Genomic DNA, 7391 nt, shown 5'->3' on the forward strand with positions numbered 1-7391 from the left:
ACCTTCTATTTATCATCTCAGATGATGCAATATTAGACTGTTCACAGTTTAATTTAAATCTAATTAAACCACATAGATGCAGTTAAATAAAGATTTCACCTCTATCTGCCTGCCGTACGTCTTCCCACAGTGTAGGCTGGTGCGACGGTGCAGCAGAGACGGGTGAATGCAGAATATCTTGAACTGCAGGATGTGCAGAGAGGACTCGATACTGCAGGCCAGTCTGGTGCAAATGTGTCAGTGATTGTTGGAGGTGAAGAAACTGGCAAGTCAGCAAAATAAAACACCAACTCTTATGCAACAGATACTGAACATGCTACAACTCTGAATTTGGCAACTTCCTGTTATTGCAAAACATCATTAACACTATGCCCCTGATGATGTAATAATACAAACCTGTGTTTCCTATTTAATGTCTTAAAAATAAATACAATTATAGTATTTAGTGAATAAACAGATATGAGTTATTAATAGATGTGATTGCCTCTTGTCTATTAGTGAAGTATAGATTCAGCTGTTACATTTTAGAATAGCATAAATCAATAATTCCAGCTCATACTGTAAAGATCAGTGAGGGGGGGGTGAAGTCATGTTTTCCCATTGTACACATCGATACTGGGCTGAAGTCTTACTGGAATAGATTAGTGTTGCAAATTGTTGGCCAGAGATCAGACTGATCATGATCGTTCACAAGCTATTGATCCCTCCACCTCCTTACCTCTTCTGTCTGATAAAAGGTCATTCTTTCCTTATTTGGTTTAGTGTTCAATATTTATACTGAGACAGTGGAACATTTGCTGTTTGCATCACTTTTAATGTGATTACAGCAATGATTTGTCACATCAACTGATCTTCTTGTCTTGACAGAGCCCAGAGGAGACTCAAGAAACATGAGTTCAGAGGCAGAAAGGGAGTCATGCGACAAAGGTCCCCAGCCGAATTCAAACGTTGCAATAACATGGTATGTACAGTATCTTAGAGTCTCAGTGTCACTGTCTCACTCTCTCTCTGTGCTATTTATCGCCCCATTTTCTTCCCACGGTTTAACTTTGAAATGAGCACTGTCTGTCCCTGGTAGCTCTGCCTGAGAATGTAAACAAACATTGAAGCTGATGAGGATCTGACCCCCGCACAGGACTGGTTTTCCAAAACACAGCAGCTGGACCACCAGACCATGTCAGATTAGCCTCTTGGAGGACCATAGTGGGTTTGTCAGGACATAGAGACATGGCTATGTCACAGCCAGATACGACGTGTAAGGTACCTTGGATGCATTGGTTGTTGACGTTCTGGGATGCCATGTCAAGTTCTGCCTGTTACATGCATTGTCTTCTTTCAAAATGCACTTCTGTTTTCACAGGAAATTTAACGTTTACATACAGTCTCTTTCAAATAAATGCACTATGTCAGTACAACAATGCAAATTGATGTTTTTTTTTCCTCCAACAACTAATGCACATGGTTAGGTTTAGGTAAAAAGAACAGAGTTTGGCTTTATAATCTTATGAGACACAAACACTGCTCTCTCAGGTGAAAGTCCGTGCTTGTTGGACCCATCCACCACTCTCCGACTACCACTCCCGCCCACCCCAGTCAGACTTTCACCACCTCAACTTTCATCTTTGTCCCGCCTGTTTCCCCCTGACGCTGCCAGGTGCCGTTAAACTATAATGGGAACCAGCTGCGTATAATGTGGACATTAAAGGACGCCCTTTTTTGTTTGTTTCTGATGCCGCAAGTCACTGCCCAAGCGCTGGATTTCCATGACTTTGGATCGAGACTGGGCTCTTAGATCAGGGCTCGTCTTAAATCTCATTGACTAGGCTAGCTATGGGTTCTAAATCCAAAAATGGTAAAAGTCTCAGAGGAGAAAAGAGAATTTAATAGTGTGTAGGCAGCTTCATTTGCTTTCACCATCAACTCTGCAGATGTGCAAACGCCACGTATCAAAAACTGTGCCCCTATTATTTTCAAAGTGCAACGCCACACTGGTGGTGGCAAGACGTGCGTCAGCGCTCCTGGACACGCTGCCCTGTGGCACTTTACGCTACTCTCCTATTTCCAGCCTTGGGAATGCATTTTTTCCCCACTTGCTTTCTGCTTGTACATACCAGCTCCTGCAGCAGCTCTTTTTCTCTGCTCCTGTGGCAGCTCCTCACCACTGATGCAAAGAGAATTATGTTGCTGTTGCTGTGTCTCGTGTGTGACAAGGAATGAGAGAGAGTCTCATTGTTGAGGTTGAGAAATATCCTGAGCTAAACGACCCACAATCCGGTCATTATGAAGACAATGGCCAAAAAGATATTGCTTTGGCTCTTCAGTTAAGGAATCAAGTTTAATTAGAGGCTGTCTACACATGATTTTAAGCTGATGCAGATGTGGAGGAAGTACAGATCTTTCAGTAACAGTCGTAATAACTTCGTGTGGTCGTCTTTTGACAAGCTGCAGTGCAACGCGTCCAGTGTGTTTTCAGCTTTAGCCTTCACAAGTGCATCAGTGCTAAGCATGCAAAGTCATCCAGTAGGCTGGATAGAACCCACGGGCCGTGTGTATGGCATCCCTGCCTTACATATTCTCCCGACATTGAATTTTGGTCACCTGACATCACACCCGTGGGAAATAGAAGAAGAAATGTCAGGTTTTTCCAGTGCATATTCTGGTCAAACAATGAGCGCACCACACTGAACAGAAGCTGGATTGTGCTGCACAAGTGATTCTAAAACATTCAATGGATGTTTTAATAGTTTTTTCTGCCATTAAAACTCACCATTACAACCAATACTTTTAAATCTGACCACAGCTGCTTTACCTCATGACGCACAAAACTACAAAACCCTTTGCAGTCAACTTGAAATCCTACATCCTGTGGGGGGTCGGTGTTTCACACTCAAACGATCACTTAGAGTCAGACACAGATGCCATACTAACTCTCTTTCCAAAAAGACGCCTGAATGAGAGCGTCAGCAGAAAGCTTAAATTGTAACCCTTAATGTGATATATGTGCTTAAGTGAGTGTGTATGTGTGTGTTAAGTGTGTGCATTAAAATTCCCTCTTCCTGCCGCCCCCCCCTCCCTCCTGTGTGTTGGTCTGGCGTCTCCCTCCAGTCTGTGGTATGGAGGGCAGAGAGAGGGCCTCTCTTGTGTCGCCGACTGGAATTACACTTATGGTCATTTAACATGAGTAAATGCAGGAGGCAGAGATGGAGCTTTTCCATTTCAGGCAGTCCTGTGTCGTTGTTCAGACTCTTTCTTGAAGCTGTCTTTGCGTATGTTCGAGTGTGAATTCTTGGGCAGAGCATGGTTAGAGATTTAACCAATAAACAGCACCTTAACTAACTGCTCTGCATCTGGTACTCTGATTTGCAATGACTTGAAAATGAGAACTTGGCTGAAAAGATGCAAAAGATGTTTTGCAACTGCTTGCCACAGCTAGAAATTAGAGATGAGAGGATATGTAATTGGCACTGATGAAAACAAAATGCAGACTAAAACACTTTTGCACAGACCCATTACATTATCTTGATTGGCTGATGTGCATATATAATCAGGAATGTTCTCACTGCACATGTCTGAGAGGAAGAGACAACTCATATGTAGGATTCAGGGACTGGTTGCATGAAACACCCTAAATCTTCAACCTTGGTTGTTGACTGGGACGCCGTATCAAGTTCTGCCTGTTATACTCATTGTCTTCTATCAGAATACACTTCTGTTTTCACAAGAGTAGGGTGAGGATTTCTAATCTTACGGGACACGACCATCGCTCTCCTGGGTTAAAGTTTGTAGTTGTTTGACCCATCCACCACTGCTCCTGCCCACCCAACTTGGACTTTTGCCGCATTAACTTTTGTTCTTGTCCTGCTGCGCTTCCCCAACGCTGCAGAGTGCTGTTAAACTATGACTATGTTAAATGACGGCTTTTTTCTTCAGTGTTTGACGCCGCAGGTCACTGCCCAAGCACTGGATTTCGACGACTTCAGAGTGAGACTGGGTTGAGATTTTACAGCGGTGAAAGTTTCCATGGAGATTGTTTGTTTGCTTGGACCCATGCTTGTGATGCCTGTTTTCATCTTACAAAGTTGGCTTGGCTTGTAGTTAGATAGTGAAAACATGGCAGAAGAAGACAAGAAAACCATACTGGTCAGTTGTAGAAAGCACAAAGTACAAAGTAACTTTGATCCCAAATACCAGAAAACAGAAAATGACTGTAGGAAGAAGCAACAAAAAGTTCTTCAGTCAAATCTAAAGTGTAAAATCAAAAGTGTATCCAGTGGGTTCTCCTGGTGTCAGAACACTCTTCTGTGTAAGTGTTTTTCATTTATCACCATTAACTTGATCATGTTGCAGTTTAGACAGAGTCAGAGGTACCTTAAGTAATTTTTTTTTTTTTTTTTTTTTTTATCTTGCTTTGGTTGCTAAGGTCTTTTGTGCAACGGTCTTGGGATTCCTTAAGTATAAGACCAAGTCAAAGAAAAACCCATACTTACTAAGTGATCATTTTAAGGAAACCGTAAGGCGAAGATTTAAGGGTGTTTCATGCAACTGATTTTATTTGATGAAACCTTAACTAGGACTTAAAGGAAAATCTTAAGTTAAGGTGTTTTATCCAACTGGTCCCAGGCCTGTGGGGTGGAGTTATACTTCAGGGGCTGTATTCACAAACATTCTGAGAACACTCTCAGAGAGCTCCGAACTTAGCTTAAATTTTTATAGTAAGGAGTCCTAGCTTAGGAGTGTTTAGGGAAAGTTCTCAGAGCGACTCTGAGCAAGGAAAGGACAAAAACTTTTACCTTAGTGAAAAGGTGTGGTTGACCCCGTTGCTTGGTATGATGTTTTCTTTCAACAGATGTGATTGGTTGTCACAGACATGCCCTTTTTGCGAGCCTGCAAGGTGTGGACACCCAGTGGAAATGAAATGAACTGCTGACTGTGAAAGTGTTGTCATTAGCCCCTTTTACACTGCCAGATTTTCTGCAAATGTTGGGCCGTTCTGCCAGCAAGCTGCGAGCATTTAGACACACAGAGCCGGATTGGCGAGTTGATCCGAGGTGCCCAATTTTCCGCCTCGTAGGGTAGACATATTGGCGGAACACTTAGAGTTCAAAAAGACTGAGGCGGCCTTTCGCAACGGGAGGGGCTGTTGAAGACTTGTGGGAGGAGCTGTTGATAAACAGGAAACAGCTGATAGCAGGAATTAGCGAATGGCTAGTAGCAAGAGGGAAACGCAAGCCTGACAGACACTGTAAAGATGAGCAACTGGGGAGACAAGGAATTACGCGCCCTCCTCGTCCTCGCAAACGAAGAGGCCATTAACCGTTAGATGACGGGGACGGTGCTTTTATACTGCCAATGCTGAAAGAAGACTGACTGGGCTTTTCTGCAAATTTGCACAATTCCTGTTTTAAAAGGGCTATAGTTAGTGTGATCACTCTGCTGATGGAAGGTTGAGACAGACTCAAGTCATCACTGCAGCACTGTTATGTTTTCAGTTTTTCAGATGTCTTCTGCCTGTGTTGTGATCATTTTATTTCTGGCATTATAGCGTTGTGTGAAATGTGTGCATATACCTAACAACATCACACATATTATCCCTGCATGATCTAATCTGTGTCACTCACAGCGTTTGGAGAATATTTCTTCAAACTCTGTGTCTTTCCATCATTTTCTCCTCTGCTTGAGAAACTCTTCAGCCTCTTAAAAGTCCTCGTCCCTGCTCGTAACAGTTTTTCACCCCAGGAGCTCTTTTAAGGTCTAAGATGCTCTGTAAATAACTTTTAGCTTTACAAGGTCCTAGTCTTAACTTTAAGGGAAAATTCTCAGGAGATTCTAAGAATTTTGTCACTAGGAGCGACTCTTAGTACGAGGAAGTTTTGTGAGTACGGCCTCTGTTTTACAAAGGACACATCACAGTAGGAAAAGCACTGCTGTAAATAATAAAATTAATGTTGGCTGAATCACTGCCACTCTGTTTTGGCCACTGGGACACTTGAGTATAACAATGTCATCGTTAATGTTATCACTAACACCTGTGACAGCAGACATTTTCCTCACAGGATCCCTTTTACTGTCATGATTCTGCAGGTGAAGTTCTACACTGTAGGTACAATAACCTGCTGCCACTGTGAGTCAACAGGAGGATAAAGTGATATTTCCTCAACAATGTATCTGGCATGAATTCAAAAGGACCAAAGCCACTGTTGTTTGTGAATGAGGAAAAACTTCTCACGCTGACAGGAAGTGAGTCTTTGATACTAAAAATGGAGGCCGCAGTTTGGTGAGTTTCCTCTTCTTCATTCTCAAGTTGCAGCACTGGTGAAGACAACTGAAAACAATTACCAACACAGACCTTCCTTCACATCCTGATAATCAGATTCAGTTGTCTTTTTTATTGTCACTTGTTTTAATTTAAACAGCTGAAGAAGCGTGGTGATGATGTGGACAGTTTTTCAGAGTATCTTTGTATGTAGAGTCATCCTTGACTTTGCTGACATTGTAAAAACTCAAGGACCTGAGGATCAGAATCAGTGGTGGAAAGTTACTACTGTAATATACTGTGCTTTACTTGAGTACTCCAATTTTCTACAACGTTCTATTCCACTACGTGTCAGAAGAAATATATTGTACTTGTTATGGAGTCTTTTTACACTGTTGTAGTGTATAGGCTCAAACTTCTTGAATGAGAGCTAAATGGAAAGCAGAGCTAAATGGTAAACAAACATGGCACCACACCGGCAAGGTAAGACAACACGTTTACATGTCGTTTTCTATATGTTCTCTGACATTTATCCTAACGATATGAGGCGGTCTTTGTGGGAAAAAAAGCTTGTTTAGTGGACTAACTTTGCACTTGAAGTATGCCCGTTCACTTACGTTTTAACAGGTCTGACACTACTAATGCGCCCCGGCTGTATCTAGGCTAACAGCTAACATGCTAACTATTTTTTTTTATGTCACTAGTCACTTGAAACATATTTAGGACGATAGGAGACAGGACGATAGGAGACAGGTTGAAATAAACCGAAATTTCCCTTTAATAAAATGTAAACGTGAGTTATAAAAAAATTCACCACCCGTACGGGTGACATGAATATTGACATTAGCTATATAGACCAAACTGTTTGTTGTACCAGGCTGTAAACATGTTTTTTTCTGCTGTAAAGTTGGGCATTTAACACGGGTGTCTGGGGGGATTTAGGCCCTGATCACACAGAAAGCATTTTGGCAGCTGGAGGCGGCTTTTTGTAATTGTTTCTAATGAGAATGAAGCTTTTTGCTTGATGATTTCGCATTGCGTGTTTCTGCGCTCAAGGTGCCTGCCGTTTTTGCCGGAGCGCTCTGAACTCACGTTGAAAAAACTTCAACTCAGAGTGGGACAGCACCCCAAGTCATCT

The sequence above is a fragment of the Epinephelus lanceolatus genome, chromosome 15, assembly GCF_041903045.1.
Source record: "Epinephelus lanceolatus isolate andai-2023 chromosome 15, ASM4190304v1, whole genome shotgun sequence".
Lineage (NCBI taxonomy): Eukaryota > Metazoa > Chordata > Actinopteri > Perciformes > Serranidae > Epinephelus > Epinephelus lanceolatus.